This window comes from Rhopalosiphum padi, chromosome 4 (genome assembly GCF_020882245.1).
Source record: "Rhopalosiphum padi isolate XX-2018 chromosome 4, ASM2088224v1, whole genome shotgun sequence".
NCBI classification, from domain to species: domain Eukaryota; kingdom Metazoa; phylum Arthropoda; class Insecta; order Hemiptera; family Aphididae; genus Rhopalosiphum; species Rhopalosiphum padi.
Window position 1 is genome coordinate 33,452,209 of NC_083600.1, and position 20,257 is coordinate 33,472,465.

The 20,257-nt window shown below is 26.5% G+C and overlaps 1 protein-coding gene across 9 annotated transcripts in view; it reads right to left on the reverse strand.

Annotated features, from left to right (window-relative positions):
* LOC132929058 (glucose transporter type 1-like) overlaps positions 1–20,019 on the reverse strand; it is an 80,414-nt gene extending 60,395 nt beyond the window's left edge. For 4 of the 9 annotated variants that reach the window (XM_060994103.1, XM_060994107.1, XM_060994102.1 and 1 more), the window contains exon 1: positions 19,404–20,019. The gene's annotated coding sequence lies outside the window, so the exon portion shown is untranslated. The remainder of the gene's footprint in view (positions 1–19,403) is intronic. The other 5 variants (XM_060994106.1, XM_060994104.1, XM_060994110.1 and 2 more) reach the window with 4 other exon arrangements.
* Between the last annotated feature and the right edge of the window lie 238 nt (positions 20,020–20,257).

Here is a 20,257-nt window from a genome sequence, read left to right on the forward strand (position 1 = left end):
ATATTATGTCAATTACATATTAACAGTGACGTCTAGGGGTTGTTTATTGACCTTTAAAATTATTAAGTTAGATGATATATCAATATAAGACTACAATTTTTTAACTGTTATACTTTACGAACTATGATTGATTAAATATGATCCATTTAATCACCATTAATATTTAAGATACGCCCATTTCCTCGTTTGAAATCTCTGTGCACGTCCCTACAGATACTTGTACTGCATGTCAATAAAATAATACATAAAAAATTACACTCGCACATAAAATGATACGTACATGATGCGAGTTTATAATCTATATTATTATTAATCTATAAATTTAATGAATGAATTAACCGTATTATAAATTATATTTAGATATTTATTATTATAAAATATTATCTATTGCGGTACGCAGAATGCAGTCACTTACATAAATTATAAATGTGTATTGTGTGTAAATGCGTAGCAAGGTATTAGCTGTTAATCACTTATCGGCATAATAACATTTATCAAGTTAACATAAAATGCATTGTTTGATTTATTGCTATAATGTTTGCAATAGAACACATACACAGGTAAGCCATGTCAATATTTTATAGAGTTAATTAATATGTCACATTAATAATTTATTTGGATAATTTTTGTGATTTTTATAAATAAAATATTTTTTATTTTAAAATACTTATAAGTTATACTTATAACGCACCATTTTTAACAGAAAAATCTTTTCAAAACTATAATTTACATTTTTTGAATTATCTTAATTCATAATTTTAATGTAATATATTTACTAAAATTAATATTTTTCTTAAAATACAATTTTTTAACCAGATATCGAGTACTAAATGAGTAATAAGCATTTAAAGTTTAACAGTGCATTTCGCTCTCTTGTACTTTAAAATTTAAATACTGTACACCATATACCAAGTGGGGATGTCCTCACCGCTTCGTTCATTTTATCTGATCTTATTATAATATAAATACATGTTTACAATGATGTTTGATGTATTTTAAACTAAAGGATTATACCACATCACACGTCGAACACTATAATTAACAATTACAATCCATGTAGTATAAACGCACATAAGTTGCTGAACGAGTGTCTGTAAGTAACTAAGACCTAGCTAGTCTTCGGTTAGAAACCTAAATAATATCTCGATGCAACTTTGTAATAATTATATAATATATTTGTGTACTGTAAGTTAAGTAAAACCTTTAGTTACTTGCATGTTCCACTTGTCCTAGTAAATCAGTGCCTACCTATTTTAATCAGTGAGTACTCTTATAGTGTGTTGTTCATATAGGTATTCAAATAAACACATCTATAATGACTAATAATATAGGTACATTGACACTTCGAATTAGAATCAAGACAGATGTGGCCAAAATATTAGCCCAATCATAACTAAACGAATTATATGAAAATATAATAATAATAATAGTAATAATATATTAATACGAATGTTATGATATTACATTTTATACATTAGAGATGTTGAACGAATGAACGATTACAATTTAAATGATCGTCATTTTATTAGAAATTTAACACGATGCTTTATTGCTTATTTTCTTACTACATCTATGTCTAGTCCGCTAAGTACTGTTATCCATTCGTATAGATAATAATGCGATTATATGAAATAAGCGTGTATAATAAGTTCGGTCGCGAAATCTAAATCGTATCGCGCGTGATGCGTACAGAACGGGTGGGTACGGAACTACGGAGCCGAATATTATTAGGTCTTGATATTCAATAGGCAATCGTGTTATGCAAATGTGTTCGTTTCTCGAGAGTACAATGCATATATTAATTTTGCATAATAATAATATGATTTACGTGTAATTGGAAAACGGATTCCTTTAGCGCGATGGTGAATGATAAAACCATAATAATAATACAATATATTATCTACGTTTGGGGCGCGGAAATTTGGTGTGAAAAATGGGGGAGTTTCTTTTTTTTTAGAAAAATAAATACAATCATAGTTATTCATCGATTTTTTTCTTAGCCAGATAAGATCAGATAACAATATTGTATTTATATTTTAAATGTATGAGTTTTAAGACGTAGATATGAATTATTAATTGTATAAATAAATACATAGTACTATGTATTTATTTATACAATTAATAGAAAGAGAAGGGGAGAAGGGAGCTAAAGCCCCTTAACCTCCCCCCTGGATCTGAGCCTGTGTATTACACAATAAATATAAAATATTACGCATGCTGACTGCTGGGCGGCTGACGCGGCGGGGACAGATGAAAACGAGAACAGCGGTAGTTCCATAGGATGAACGGGCGAGTGTAGGCGGCGGCAGCGGCAGCGGTGGCCATAGCGCCGTGCGGAAGGGCAAAGAAGTGGCGACCGGTCCATATGAGAGCGCCACGCCCTGAGTTACCCTTGGCTGGCTGGCTGGCTGGCCGGCCGGCGTATTGATCCGAGGGGAACACGGCCGTCGTAGTAGCGAGAGCCGAGAGACAGCGTAATGCGCTCCACTCTCGCTTAAATATCCGTATATATATATATATATATATATACATACATACATACATATATATATATAATATATTACAAGTATACACGCAGCCGCTCGCGCGCGCGCACTTATGTCCATTATGTATATCATGTCACTTTTCTTATATAAATATGTTATAATATTGTACTATATGTATCAATGACATATTATTAATTATTATAATGTACACATGACTTATTATATTACATCACAGATTATTATCACGTACCAGGGCAATCATTTCAGAATTTATTGTACATGAAGTGCAAAAAAAAGTCTAGCCATAATATTATGACTGCTTGGAAAATAATAATACTATCCGAATAGAATTAGGTATAGACAGTTATTATTAAACATGAAATTTTAATAAATTATCATGTTTTTTTCTTTTATAAGTTGTATATAAATTGAAGCGAGTATAATGCAAGATAATTAGGTGTTAATATTTTTTCGATCATAAATGATTAGGTTAAATTTAATTTAGAAGATAATTTATGACAATTATTCATAAATTCTCAGTAATCGAAATCCCCCTACTCCCGAAAGTGTAGGCTCTTTTGCTTCGAATACATTTTTTAACACCTCACAATAACCAGCGCCTATGTGAAGAAAAAGCAGCAGGTCTAATGGTTATATGACGAATGGAGTTTTGAAAATAGCATTATGTCGAATACCATTAATAGGAAACACGTTGAGATTTATTAACTTTTAATGCAGCGAATTTTTTCTGCATTAAAACGTACAGTTAACGCGCCGTTAAAGATATTTATTATTTAATTTAGATCTGCCCAGAAAATAGGTACGCCATTATTAATTATTCATCGCTGCAAGTTAAATCTATGCACTATGATATAACAATTTAGAAATAAACATATTTCAGCATGCATGTTTAACAATAATAAACTTTTTTAAACATTATGAATAAGCTATATACACACTGTATACTGTCATAAGTTCAACATTAAATGTGATAAAAAAATAATAAAAATTTATAAAACAAGAATTTTGTTTGAAATATTAGTGTACGTTCTGTCATGACTAACACTAATTAAATTCATCAATCTAAATTTAAAATATATATAGTTTGAAACCTAAAAAAACATACAGGCTTAATGTTGCTCTATTCATACATTTTAATATTGATATGTATTATGTATATTGTATATATAAATGTAAAAATTTAAGATCGATGTAAATGGGTTTCACAAATTAATTCATCTGCCAAAGTGGCTGAATTTATTTCTTACTTATTTCAAAGTGAATTTAACAAATACAATTTAACTGTTTGTGACTACCTCCGAAATAGAAAACTGCTATATTTTACGGTAAACTATTTTTCTTATTGAACATAAAATAGAATAATATTTAACATAATAATTTTAAAAATTTTAAATTTATATTATATACTACTTGTTAAACTCTTTTGTAATGTACTTTTTAATTTCTAAAAGCTAATAACATGGAAATTTGTCACTAGTTTACTAAATGTTTACAATCTGGGAAGATAAATGAAGTGGTTGAATTGGAAGTGGAACGTTTAACAATTTTGAAGTGGCAGAAATGACAACAATCAATCAACGCGTAGACCGGCCCCCCCTATTGTAACAACAAAAGAAATTTCATCATCAACTTGCATCATTTGTGTGACGTGAATGAACATGAAGCTTACAAATTGACTCAAGTATTATAGTATTGAAAACAAAACTAAATTTGGTCATGTATGCCAGTACCGACCCAATTGTTTTTAACTATTGGGTTTTAAAGGATATTAGAATTTCAATTTTCAATAATGAAGTTAGCACTTTCAACGATAAATTATACTGTTAGTTACTATACACAACAATGAACAAATCATGTCTTTTTTTCTTATAATTAATTTTTGTCAACATTTGTATACATATAATTCTTGTAAATTTCATATATATATTCATTAAGGCACTTTATAAGCTCCATAATCTGCAGTGAGTGAGGTTTCTTGGCCATAATAATAATATATTATTTCAAATGACTTAAAATAAATGTAACAAACAGTAAATTGTACACGGCTGAAAGCAATAATGACGACGCATATTTCCAGTCCATGAAGTCCAGTGGTTTACTATGTAGGGTACTACACATGTGTGGGTGTATTTTTTCTATATATATTATACTTTTTTTTCGTATATACTATTTCAGAATGTTGTACAGCCTTATATTTATTTGGCAAACGACTTTGTCGAAACGTCACCTAGACCAAAAATTTCACGGTATGTTTATTTCTCTTCCAACTTCCGCTTAGTCGTATTATATTCTTTCGGCCACGAGTTCAGTAAGTTGTGTATAAATCACTGGGACGGTGCGCGTGCGAAACCTTTTTGTGCGCTTTTGCCCGCATTGCACTCGCGTGTATAGTTGTAAATTCATACACGCAGATAAAAATTCTTGGGACATAACGGAACGTATTTTATTTGAGCTTATTGGACCATGTTGTTAAAGCGAGAGGAAGAGTGTGTATGTGTGCATGAGAAAACGAGTATGGTAAAAGGAGGCAATAGAGGGGAGAGTAAGTTTTCTTGTGATATTTTTCTATGATTATATTTTTTTACATGTGAAAAAAAATCATTCAAAATATTTCATATTGGTAAGTGTAATATTGCTGTGTTATACATTCATGCTTTAGGTAAATGTTTCCCCATAAAACATAGTAAAAGTGTATAAAATTCCACTTAAATATTATGTATAAATGAGTCTGTATATTTATTATACTCAATTTCAATACACATTTATTATACATACAATAGTCTATATTACAATATTAGTATAGGTATTAAACAACGACAATTAAATTGTACACAAATCATGCTAGGCTAGTTGAAATTGATTAATTTGTTTTGTTGATGTCATTATTTTTATCACTGTGTTTACTTAAGTGTTAATTAAAATGATTAAATAAAAATATGTTGTAAGGTAATTTTTTACCTTGATCCAAAAGTGTTTCGTTTGGTCATTCCTATATACTTTTCTTAATTTTCCCAGTTATCCTTCCCAGTCATTCATAAGTAAATATAAACCATTATCGTTTTGCATAAATTAAACGCTGTAAATAATGTCTGGACTACGCCAGGTGCATTTAGGGAGCTTTATACCATATAATCCCCTTATCCCTCCCCCTTACAATCTACTATATACAGTAGTTGTAAAATATTGTTTCCTCTTTGTCCTTCTTTTATGTTTTCTTGGCTTCAAGACAACGACTGTTCCTTTATTTTATTATTATTTTTATTATTATTATCATTATATATATATATATATATATATATATATATATATATATATACATAAAATAAAAAACTAGAACTTTCAGTGCCATGTTCCCTGAGGGTGTGGTGTTTTTGGAACCGGTCCAAGAGTCTTCTGACATATTGACCAAGTTAACTTGGCTCTAAAGTGAATTAACTATGGTACCAACCAGCACCATACATTTTCTCTAAACTAAAGGGGTTCACATATAATACCCGGGTAGCTCATAATAAACGACCAACGATACCTTTTTCATCCCCTTTAACTTGGTTAGTAAAAAAACATTTTTTTCTCCATTCGCATAATAATTTACGACTGAAGAACGATTTTTTCATCAAAATATTATACCATTCATAAAAATACTCGTAAAATGTTTTTTTTCAAATAATTGTTATTAGTTAAAATAATAATGAATATTTTATGAACCCTGATAAATTATTATAGGTATAGAGATTTATTTTCGATATTCAATTCTACAGCGAAATTAATAAATGTATAATATATTCTCTCGATTATATTTTTTTAGGAAAAAATAAAAATAATAATAATACAATTATAAGTTAATTTCAGAAAATTTAAAAGAAACCTAATAGATATAAATATATTATATATGTATTTAAAAATAAATCATAAAAATACAAAATAAAGTTTTTTTTATAATTTGTTTTTTAGTTCGTAAAATAATGCGCTGTAATTAAACGTTTTTTCTTTTGAGATAATAAACAATAATGTTAATGGGAAAACACGTCGAGAGACGGACTTTTTGTATGTTTTTTTTATTTCTTCAATTCGCATTATTCAACAATAGATTTGGTATTTTCTTCCCTATTATAACCATGATGTTCGTAAAAAGATCTACAACAGATGGGACTTTCATGCATTTTTGTCCCAAGGTAATTTGATTAAGAGTGTGACGGTAGAAAAACTTAGGGAAATGGGACATTTTATACAAAAACCACATTCAAATAAGTTTTCCAAAAGTTAAAATTAAAATGCTGGCACACTTTCAATCCAATCAGATTTGGCAGACCAACCATATTTTTTAATTCCAGAAGTACATAATTTTTTTATCTTTATTATTCGAAATAAATAATACAAACAAAAAAAAAATACGCTTTTAAGTAATTATATTCACATTTTATCCTTTTATATGATATTAACTATTATTCGTTTAAGATTTTATAAAAAAAAAATAGAAGTAATTAATTTACTATGATTATAAGCGTTTATTAAATTAAAATATTCAACAATTTATAATACAGTTGGTCTAATAAATATTGTGATATTGTATTTTTATTATTTTATGCATCATGTATGATGTACCTACTAATGTGAAAAAGAATTTATCGATTGTCTAAATATAAATAATAATATACTAATATTATATATTATAAGTAATAATTATTTTTATATCATTACAATAAATTATTTTTAGATTATGTGATATGTGATATGTGTTTTTTGTCGATCAACATTTTTTCATCGGTTAAAAAGCTTAAAAGTTTAATACAAGAACTCACAAAAGTTGTTCTTAATTCTTAAAGATACGTAAAATTATTTAAAATATATATATATATATATATATATAAGTTAATGTTTAAAAGCATTTGAAATTAAAATATTGACACAATTTGAAAATTCTTTTGCAGTTGAAAATTTATAAAACATACAATTTTTATAGCTAAGGCTTGAAAATTAAATTAAAGATTTCCTAAAAGTAGTTTATATTAAAACAAAAGATTCTTAAAATATAATTATAATTATTCGTGGGTAATTAAACTTGTACGTATACTATTATATTTTAAACATACAATGATATTTTCAATTGCAATGTTTTCAGAAAAAATTTAATCAACCTATTGTATTAATACTAAAATTAATTAATTTACCCAATAGCAATATCAAAAAAACAACATGAAATATACCTAGTGATATAAGATACCGTCTTCGTTTAGTATCGTTTTTATATACAAATACAATGATAAATTGTTCAAACGTATAATATATCCATATTTAGTAAAATTGCACTCAAATTTACATTTTTAATGCGTTAATTGATCTATTATCATATTATTAATAGTAATGATTATATTCTTGTATCCATATCACACAATTATGATCTAACGATATTCTTTATAGCCTTTTTAGATACATCATTGTCTTAGACTCAACTTACACTTTTACCAATATTTTAGGAGTATAATATATTACGTCTTATTATAGCTTATTAAAACTTAATATTAATTAAATTAAAAATGTTTTCATTAAATAAATTTATAAGTTTTTAAAATAGTTTTTGATGATAAATTATCCTGGCGATCAATTAATGTAACCGCGATTAATATATACGCAACCATTTCACCGCAATCGGCGCGATCCACTACTTCAACGGCAAATTGTGATAAAACACATTTATTATCTTGAAAAACATATAATTTTGAAACTTAAAATCAATACATTTGAATAAATCAAAGAATTAAAGCATATGAATAGATACCCAAGGTATATCTAATAATAATATCCATAGAACGTCTTATATCTATATGGGTTATTACATATTAATTTTTTACTAATGTTACTATATATGCTTGTATTATTTTATATTTGAATTTGTCAACCCCGCCCATTTAGAATTTCGGTTCCATTGTGATAATATTACTACTTTTTGCTGTATATTATAAGTATTATATTATACATAACTTCTAGCCTTTATTTCTAGAGGTATTATTTTCAATATTTTCATCATATAGTATATTGTTTTATTGATGTAGTACAATTTTTCAGTATTATTCAATTATTAATTATCATACCAATCTACTGTTTAAATTTTAAAATAAAATAGTTATAATTTTTTAGGTCGATATTAGTGGATAGAAGTGATCCAACTTTTTGTGGCGTGCTTTCTATGCTACTTCACTCCGTTTATTTAAACATTAAATACTTAAAATAAAGTATATGTTAATATAAAATTTGTTTTTTATGCATTTAAATTCTCAGAAATATAGTTTGCTTTGAAAAAAATGTATGCAATCATTCAAAAAATTAGTAAACTTAAAGAAATATAGTAGAAAGTGAAACAAATTATATTTTTTATAAATTATATTTAAAAAATATTCCCAAAAATTAATCAAGCCTAAACAATCACATTGTATTAACTTGTTTAAAACAAAACGTATGTATAATAATTATAATTAAAATCAAAAATACATTATTGGTCAAGATAAATATCATTTGATTAATGCGTGACAATCAAACCATGAAACGAGTTAAGAAACAACTGTGATTACTGATTATTATTCGCATTTCGCACACAGTTGGATTCAGTTTGCAAAAACTAATTAAAAGTTAAACAATGAAAATGTTTCTTGTAATAACCAGTAGGTTTTAACCAACCATTATATTTTTCTATATTCACGCGTTCTTCGAGGTACCAAAAATTAAAATTAAAAGTAACAACAACATCGTAAATACAATATAATATATAAACATAAATAATTTTACAATTTAAAATAGTAAATATTATGTTTTAAATCATCAAAATAAACTTTTTTGTTGTTGAATAATTGAATGCATTCTTTTCAAAAAAATTTACTAAAATTATTTCATTCCAACCATTAAACTTGACTATAATATTTGTATATTCCACGTGGGACTTACATACCATTTCACGTACATTACGTTTATTTATGAAACGGCAAGAACTGGTATGATGTGCTTTCTAGCCTCTAAGTATATAACCATATAGGAGTGCTTTCTTCCTTGATTCAATTCATTATTTATTATTTATATGTGTGTACATGTGTACATAAATCTCTACGTGTTTCTATATTTCTTGAACAATAATGGTACATTGTTTATATATTTTGTAAATTAATCACCGGAGTATAAGGATCTGTGAAAAAAAATATAGATTTTTTGTGTTGCGAAGAATGTATTAGTTTTACAATTACATACATTGTTATATACTTAATATAATTTAATAGTACTGATAGTACTGTCTATAAATAAAAATAAGATGTTATTGATGAAATAATGAACCCCTATTTTCTTCCTATTATAAAATCTTGCATACAGTTATACACAAAAACGCGTAATTTAGTATCAACGCATAGAGTTAAGTGTTTAAATATAATATAGATTATTTTTATAATTTTATTATTTTCTATGTTAAATCTTTTCTTTTTATTTCCTTAAGCCTCTTTAAAGCAAGTGACAGATTATTAATAAATATAATTCTTAAATTTATAATACAAAGCACATAACTAAGTAAGCAACTTTGGTTTTTTATTTCTAACATATAATGTGTAAGTATTAAATAATAAATATAAATCAAAATTTTATGATAAAACATCTAAAATTATTTTTTCACAAGGTGATAAATTTGATTTAAGAATTAAGGTATATTTTCTGTATTCAAAATATCTACTTTATGATTTTTGGTTCAATTACTTATTTCATTGATGTACTGGGTTTTTAATCATACAGATATAGAACTGAAAGCAACCTAGCTATAAAACGGGGTGTTTACTGGCCGGAAGTAATGTAATAAAAAAAATCGAGAGCGTTAGAGCAATTCGAGTAGTTTTAATCCAATCAGAGAATCCCCGGCAACCAAGTGCAGAGATCACAGTAGTGGTGGTATAACATGTTCGATCATCCGAAAGAGTACCGTACTGCTCTGTCCGGGAATGCGACTGTGCCAATGCGTAATTTCAATACTCCAAACAGGACCTCAAAGACGAGTTTATATTATTCCCTTAAAATGTATTATTGTTCATTTTATTTTCTTATATTTTTTTATCTTTCGAATGAAAAAATAAATATATATTAGTACATTACACATGTAAATAAATATATATGAAACGCACTCCGATATTTAATGTATTATGATACTCATTCAATAGTTTTAATCAATAATTATTACCAGACAACAAATTTATATACTACAATTTATTTCGGTTTAACTGTATCAGAATCAAATTTTAGAAATGCTATCAATATAAATAATATAATGATTTTAATATAGAAAAAAGTATTATTATATGTTATAGTTGTTATACACTACATTATTATGTACCGTGGAAATATTAAAACATTCTATAAGACTAACTATTTTATTGTGAATTAATTAAATTTAATGAAATAAACATTGTTACTGTTTTCTTAAACATCATTGTATTTAAAAAAAAAAAGTTACATAATTTGTTTTTCTTATCAACTTAATATATATATATACATATATATGTAGTTAAACCCTGAAATGCAATATCATTTTAATTTACGTTCAATTAAAGATATATAAAAATACTAAAAGTACACTTACAGAATATTATTATCATATTTTTTTTTGTTAAGTTAAAACTATTAAAGGTATGTACACTTATAAGTTATGACACGCGTTTATATGTACTATTTGTCATTCATTGAACAGAATTAGGTAGGTACTTTATTTTTAATTCTCAAACACGTAATTACTATTGAGAAATTCGTAATTATTAATATTGAACGACTATTGGTAAAAATAAAGTAGGTGGGTTAACCCTGCATAAATCATTATTAAACGTAACTATACGTGCATGATGTCGTTTACGCTCGTTTTAGCCCAATGTGCAGTCAATGCATATAAGGTACAAAATGAGTCAATGAGTATAAACGACAGAGGTGCCTGGTTGCTGGATGGATAGATAGATGGATGGACGAACGGATGAATGGATACAAGAAGGGGTGCTGTACACCGGAAGTGAATGCGAACAACTCGGAGAGAGGGTGAGACGACGTCCATTCAACAAGTAAGCCTGTATATTCGTGAACGACTTTCAACCCTTTGCTGTAGATGCTGTCATTCAATTTATTATATAATTTTTTCGTGTTAATAATAAATTGTACAATGCTATCTAGCTATAAGTCTATTTTGAGTGTAACTATAAGTGTGGTGAGTGTATACGTGTGATTGCATGAATATGTGTGAATATATAAATGTATTATTATGGCATAGATGAAAAAATTAATAATTTTAATTTGTAGGACGTAAAGGAAAATATAAAACTGAATTTTAATCGCCAAAGACAATAATTTTTACCACTTGGAACATATATACAAAAGGAATCCCTAAAAACGTATTATAAAAGGATTGGGGACGTGTGTATAGCCCATTGGTAGTTTTGTGCGTATGTTTAAAGACGGGTTAGGGCTGGATAAATACGTCAAAAGATATGTGTATGTCTATATATAATATATACATATGTATAGGCCTCGTTTAATGAATGCCTCGCGCGGCCCCGGACCAGGAAGCTGGGTTAACCGTGACGTCATTCCGTTGCCCGTAACCATGGATACCACCGTGAATGACGTCATTGCAGTCTCTGTGTGGCCCAGTTTTGTATGTCGGACGGACGCGCGTTTGACCTGAAACCATCGCTGCCGTCGACTCCCTACGCGACACATAGCTTAATATATACAGGGTGATTCACTAACCATGTTTATTATTCACCACATTATATCTTTAATAAAAATTATATTCAAATTCTGATTTTTGAAATTTTTCAATTTACTTAAGTAACATGTTTTGATTTATGTAGATTTTAATACCATTTTAGGTCTTGTATTTGGTAGTGATTCAAACTTATATTTTTCATATGAAAATCATTCTATTTTACTGTAAATAAAAATTAGATGTAATATTGTATCTAGTATTTATTAGGTATATTAGAAAAACTTTTAAAAATTATAAAATATTGATTGACTAATATTAATTACTAAAATGTTCTAATCAAATTAATCAACATAGTCCCAATTTCATCCATACACATTATCATGGACGTAAAAACTATAATATACACAAATGTCATAAACTTAAGCAACTAAAAAACTACTCGTAAAAATTATGATTAAAATACGTCAGAAGTTTAAAAAAAATCTATTTAACAATTTACAGGAAATAGAGAGGTTCTTATTTGAAAAAAAATAAGTTGATATCGTCACAAGACATTCCTTATATGGTATACAAATTTAAGTAATAGATAAACATTTAAAAGTTCAAAAATCAGAATATGAATAAATTTATTATTAAAGGGGAAAAATAGAGATGGGCATACTTGGTAAATCACCCTGTATTTACATATATATGCTGACAAAGAACAGTGTTGGTCGGGTAACTGGTGACCGTAGGGACTGCGGGGATAGTATAGTAGTACGCATTTATAGTGTATATAGTGCTATGGTAATGTATGTATCGGTGTATTGGATGGCAGTAGGAGTGGTTGTAACATCATACATTTTTATTTGATTTCCTTTTTCCACCAAGACATTTCTCCTCTATTCCTAATAGACACATTTTCTAAAATCGTAATTTTTCGGCTCGTTAGACATATTTCTGAGGTCAATCTCTTTTACAAAACTGTTATTGAAATAAAATTATTAAATTGATTTCTAAAAATAAATTATATTAATACCAACGTTAAAAATATAATATATTACATCGATAAATTATTAGCTTTTACTTTAAAAGTAAACTTGTCCCAACCAATATCGATGATAATTTCATTAAATTAATTAAAATAATACGATATTGGAAAATTTAACATTTAAAAGCGCTATTTTCATTTTATATTAAGAAGCACAATGAACACTCCAAACAAAAATGTTTTAAATCGTTTGAATATTATACGATGTACCATAAATAAATAAATCGCTATTATTTACCTATAACAAAAATTGTTTTATTAGATCGAGCATATAAACAAAATGTTGTTATCAACTTGAATGAAACTTAATGTTCTAAGTTTTATAGTTGTATATCAGGAAACTTTAAATATAGTTTACAACGTTTCGGAAATAAAACAAATTTCAAAAATTAAATATTTATAAATATAATATACATGTTGATTAATAATTGATATACTTCCAACCAGGTTAGTCATTTAAAAGAATTCAATTAAATGTTCAGCTCGTTAAGTTTTTATTATCTTTTTAACTGTCCCCTATAGTTTTTACAGAAAATTAATTTTACGTTATTATTATTTTACAGTTGCCCTCATCTTCATATTTGCTATTTAATTATTTTAACAACTTCTAAGTAATGTTATTTTTTTTTTTTGTAAATTTTCAAACGATGTTATAAGTATTGATTTTAAAATTATGCGTATTTTATTTTAAAAGTACTAACTGAAAATTTTAACTGTCAATAAAATACAATCAAAATTCAATTCAAATAAAAATGTATCATAAATATAAAAATATTATAGCATTGTTTTGGTCCACAATTATCTAAATATTTTTAAGCTGATTTAAATATAATATAATAATATAAAAAATAACTTCAACTGCAGATTACAGAAAATCTAGTTAGTAATTGTTCATCGTCGTAAATTTGAAACTTTAAAGATATTAATGTTCATATTAACATTTAAATAAACTGAAAACCAAATGGTTTTTATACCTTAAAACATTTAACAGTGCTATAGTGCTTACATACATAGTATAATGTATAAATACACATAATTGTTATACAAACGACAAACTAATAGTAATTGTTGCATTGTTAACAGCGAGTATATATAGTAATAAATCACTGATTCAATAGAGATAGTAGAATAATTACAATTATTTTTTTTTTACCTAAATAAATATTCATAATTTTTTTAATTGTTAATGAAATTATTTTTATATAATAAAATTGATTATATTTTTCGAATTAAGAAATTCATTTTTTAACATAGTTTCTAATTTTGTTGTCTTTTACATAAACATAAATAATTGGTTGAACTAATAAATAAAATAGTGTTAAAAAATATATATTTACATATTTATATGATTTCTGAATAATAACCATGCAGTATAAAATATATTATTAGGTTTATAGGTTTTATAATAATAAGTGGTTAAAAATATTAGAGCTGTTTATTCCAGTCTTAATATTACTTTGTTATTTTAATCGTTTTGTAAACTATTATTCTGTTATCTACAAAAAAAAACAAATCAAAAAATAATATTTAGCAACAATAAAGTATATATATATTTATTCAGTTAAAAAAATCAATTCAAAGCTAAGAAGGCAATAACAATGACACAAGGTGTGTAGTGTGTACACAATGTTACGCCAGGGAACTTTTCTGTGACTGTCCATTGTTTACACTTGAAATCAATTCAAATCGTTTAACAATTGAAAGCTTTTGTAGATTTTATTTATACGTTCGTTATAGTGACATTAAAAAAAAACACCAATTTAGCGAAAACAGATTTAATAATCTGCAGTAGAGCACTTACCCACACGAAACACACTGAACAGTTGTTATTAAATGTCACGCGATCCAAATTCAGACTAAAAAAATAACCTAACGAAGAAACTATTTCGACTGTTCAGTGTTCATGTATAGTAATAACATAAAAGTAAGTATTGCAAATGTATTATTATTATTTTTTGAGTGTTAAATATAAGAATGTTTAATGGTCTTTCGTAAACTTGTAGCGTGTAATATAGTACTTATAAAAGAAAAAAGAAAATAAATAGGTATACAAATATTTATTTTTAATTGTGTACAAACAATAATGTAAAAATCAGTACTGAGTTTTAGTCTGCGTGTGAATTTATGACTACAGTTGTATAATATTGAGAAAAAAAGGTCATATGTTATTTACGTATTGCGTGTGTAAAAAACCTTTTAAGACACATTAAAATTTAACAAAAGTTTTAAAAAATATTTTTATCCAGTCAAATATTATTGTAACCTATTATTATTGTTAATATTTATATTTTTTTATTATTTTACTTTAAAACCTTATATTTTGTAAATTGAAAATTCGTAATAGGTTTATATTTAAAAGACTATTATCTTTAACTGGGAATATGACACGGGTGTGATTTACTGAAATTTTAAACCAGTAATTAATATTATATATTACTAAAAAACAGGTGGGCAAGTGGGTATCGCACTGCTGTTTAGTAGAGATGGAGAGTAGGTCACTTTAATGGATGTGTTAAATTTGAATGCAATGACAGGTATCATTGTATACTAAAAACGATTCTGAACGGAGATGATTTGTTATTCTAGGATAATTAGTAGGATATATTATATTATTACTTATATTTAAATTGTAATCTATCATTATTTTACGCGATTTCGTAAAAAAATAAATTTCATACGCTCTTAAAATGTTTTCTATATTGACGTTGGAATTTTTTTTTACAGTTACTTGAAGGAAAACTTATGGATAATCTTGTATTGAATTTTTGAACTTTAGATATAAATCACAAAAATGTTATGAATTTTCAACTTCAAAATTCAAAATATTCGTGATTTTGACATACTTCGTAAACATTTGAACTTTAAATGCTTATACACAAAAATTGTGACTAACGATTTTTGATTTTTTTTTTTTTTTACTACAATAAGAACAATTTATAAATAAACCTTGTATTCAATTTTAAAGATTTTTTAGAAAGCCAAAATTTTTTTTTTGGTATTTCAAGAAAAAAAATTTAAAAAAATCAAAAATTTCAATGGTCTATAAATAGTTTAAAAAAATTCTAAATATTTTGAAAATTTAATCGTAAATAGATAACGATAGTATAAACATTTGGTGAAAATTTCAAGTATTTACTATATGATACGTTCTACTGGAATTTTTTTACTTTTGTCCCCCCAAAATACCAACTAGATTCATTTTCCTTTTCAAAGAGGGACTGAAGTCAAAAATCAAAGCACTATTACAACTCCAAAACCTGATGAGTGATGACAGACACAAAAATAAAAAAAAAAACACACATCATTGTAAAATCAATACTTTTATCACTCCGTTCAGAATCTAAAAAATAGAAGAACGTATATTTATATGCGAGATACTGTTATTATATTATTTTTCAAATACTTTCTCAATATACTTTAAATTATTCACTACATATTATACATTATTTTTTATTTTTGTAGAATACTCTTTGTATATTATGATAATTGCTTAACAAAATTATTGCATGTTAAATGTTTATAATTTTACATAATGATATTAAAAGAATTTATAACTATATATTTATGTAATAATTGAAAATATAACTAGGTAAAAAAAATTCAGGATATTATTATATAATATATATAATATTAATAATAATATTATATAATAGACTATTGATCAAACTATAATAGTTATAAAAACTCAATTAATATTAATTATACTTGTATTTAATTATTCTGAAAAACAACAAATAATTTTGTTGATATTTATTAAATATTTTTTGGTATTGAAATCTTAATCATTACAATAACATTAAATTCTAAAATGTCACTATATTTGTTATATTTCTTAAATTAAAAAAAAAAATGTCTAAAATCCAATAATTTTTAAAATATATACAATGGTATACATAATATACGTAAATATAAATATATTCATGAAACCAGAATGTTTTCTGAGACCAAGACTAAACTTAACTACTAAACTTGGTCTAAGAGACCAAGTTTATAACAAATTGCACAATACCCACATGCCTATTGACCCTCGATAAAAAAAAAGTGAATGTAGACATTACTATAAGAAAAATAAAATATAAAAGATTTTAAAATATTAAGATATTTTATAAATATTATAAATATATGATAAGATAAAACAATTGAATTTAAATCAATGTTATTTTAATATTAATTTTGTCGATGATTATTAAATATATTTCATTTTGTATTAGCCTATATAGATTGTATTGGTAATTATTAGGGATGTGAATTTAAGGATTTATAACATCGGTTTATTTCATTCTGATTTTGAAACATTTGACATTGAAATTCGTGAGATATACGTATATTGTACAATATAATGGTAAATATATCCAAGGTATTACTATTTTAATACAACAATTTGAATTGTATATTTCCGACCAACGTTTCTGTTGAACCCCTTAAGAGATAATAAAAATAATCGCGAACCTCTTAATAACAATAAAAATTAAAAATAATAAATAATACTACTAAATTGATTGCTTTATTTTATGAACTAAACTTAATTTACGTTCGCGGACCCCTAGTGGTCCGCGGACCACAGTTTGGGAAACGCTGTTTTAGACGATGTTATAAGATTATAACTATTCTTTCTTTTTTTAAATAATTTACGAAACTTGAATATTGAATGGTGTTTTTAATAAAATTGGCTACTGGAGTCAACTAGTTTTAAAACTAAGATATTAATACAACATTTAATGCGAAGTAAGTAATGTAAATATTTTCTCTGTATTCGAAATATCTTCATATAACACTTGGCATTTTTATTTTTATTGAAATAGGTTAATTATTTATTACATAAAAAAAACTCGACTAGTGCAAATATGAACATGTTGCTTATTTATTATTAAATGTATAATATTATAATAGAGTATAGAATTTTTTTTTAATGCATTTAAATTAAACAAAGATAAAATGCATTTAAAAACAATTATTTTGTTTCATATTTTTAATTTTTAAGAGTTTATTTATTATTACAATGAAACTGTTTATTTTATTATTTTAATTTTAATTTATACAATTGGTAAAATAATATTATTAATAAAGTAACTACCTATATTAATATATAATTTAATCTACTGTAATATATTATTACATCACGGGCCACGGCTTATAATTAACAAATATAACATAACAATAATATATGTTTATAGTTATATGTACTAACCCTTTATATATATATATACCTTAATACTTCATAGACACATAAGTAGTAAGATCGTAATAATATCATTATAATATTAACTTTTTATTAATTATTTTTAATTTTTATAAACTAAAATAACTGATTATTAGATTATTTAAGTATACGTACAATATTTTGTGTCATACGACATGGAAGTAGCGAGTTTGCCTATTTGAAACGCCCTGTTACTAGAATGAACATAAAATAGTACCACCTGCTTATTCATTGATTGTTTGAAAACATTATCAAAGGTTAAACTAACATTATGTTATTTTATTTTAACACTATATCATACGATTTAAATTTTAAACTTATTGTTTTAATATTAAATTTTTTTTTAAATAAAAAAATTCTATTTTATGGGCTACCAGCACCATTTATTTGAAGGAGATTAATTAGTTTAACATTAACCCTGTATAATTTATATTTATTATTCATGTAAACGCGAGTCACATATAAATTGTTTTTATATTATAAATGTATAAATAGCACACATTTCCACAATTTTAATGTTTGATTTAACAATCAACTTCTAAGAAAACAAAATTTCTCATTATAATAATCCTTTATAGTCATTAACTAATATAAATATAAATGTATTTTATACAGTTAATTGTATTGATTGACACCAATATATTTTAGGAAATAACCCACTCACAATTAAAATAAATTGTATTCTCAGTGCACGTTGTAGGTGTATACATAAAGGTAATAAAGATAATGTGATGTATTGAGAACTATTAATATATAATATATATATATATATTATTACAAAATGTATAATATAGAACTCAAGTTGAACTCGAACGGTGACCTTATATAATATTTCTACTATGAGGCTACTAAACGGTATTAAGGTGTTTTCTATTTAGGATGTAATTTCATAGAAAACAATAATTAACATGCTTTCATTATACATAACATCATAATTTGAAATAAAAAACTCACCGGAAACCTGTTGGACTGATTTGAACGACGGAATGTCGGCAAAGCTTATCACACACTTTGACAGGAGTCGGTCATCCGTCGCGATTGTCACGTGAACGTCGATCATCAGAGGTTGTACCAAACCGGTATAAATTGTATAGGTATTTTTCTTCTATGAAGATAAGTTTCAACCTAGGTAGTGTTTATTTACTTGTCGGACAACGTTAAGCGTACTGTTCTCGTATTTATAAAATGTCATTATTTTTGAATAATTGTTTCATCGAGTGAGATACACTAATTTATAAACACGCACGTAAGCGTTGCGCGTGTCCTCGGAGTTCTGAACTCGAAACGAAGGCGTGAACAACGGAAATAAAAATAAAAATAATAAAAATAAAACAAATCAAATCAAAAATCAACCAACGGTTATTTATGATATACTGATATACCTGTAATGTATTATAATATTATGATCACAATATAAAACAATAACAACGGCAAATGGAAACGAAGTGAAATGCAAAAACCCGGCGTGGCGAATCGCAGGCACAAGCAGCAGCAGCAGCAAGCAACTACCAGACCCACGGGCTGATACACACACACACACACACACACACACACATACGATTACACACACGCGCGCGCGGGTCCCGGTCGGAGAGAGGATACGCCCGCCGCCGATGGCCGCTAGCGCACACACGTCGGTCCCGCGATCAATAGGCCCTCGACCGAAGCGCCGCCCGCGCCGGTCCACCGTTTCCAACCTCTTTGCACTACCGTACGCGTAGTTGCTATACGCCGCCGTGACATGATTGCGCCTACACCGACCGACTGACCGACCGCCCAAACGCGTGTCGTCGGCTGTCGCCGCAGAG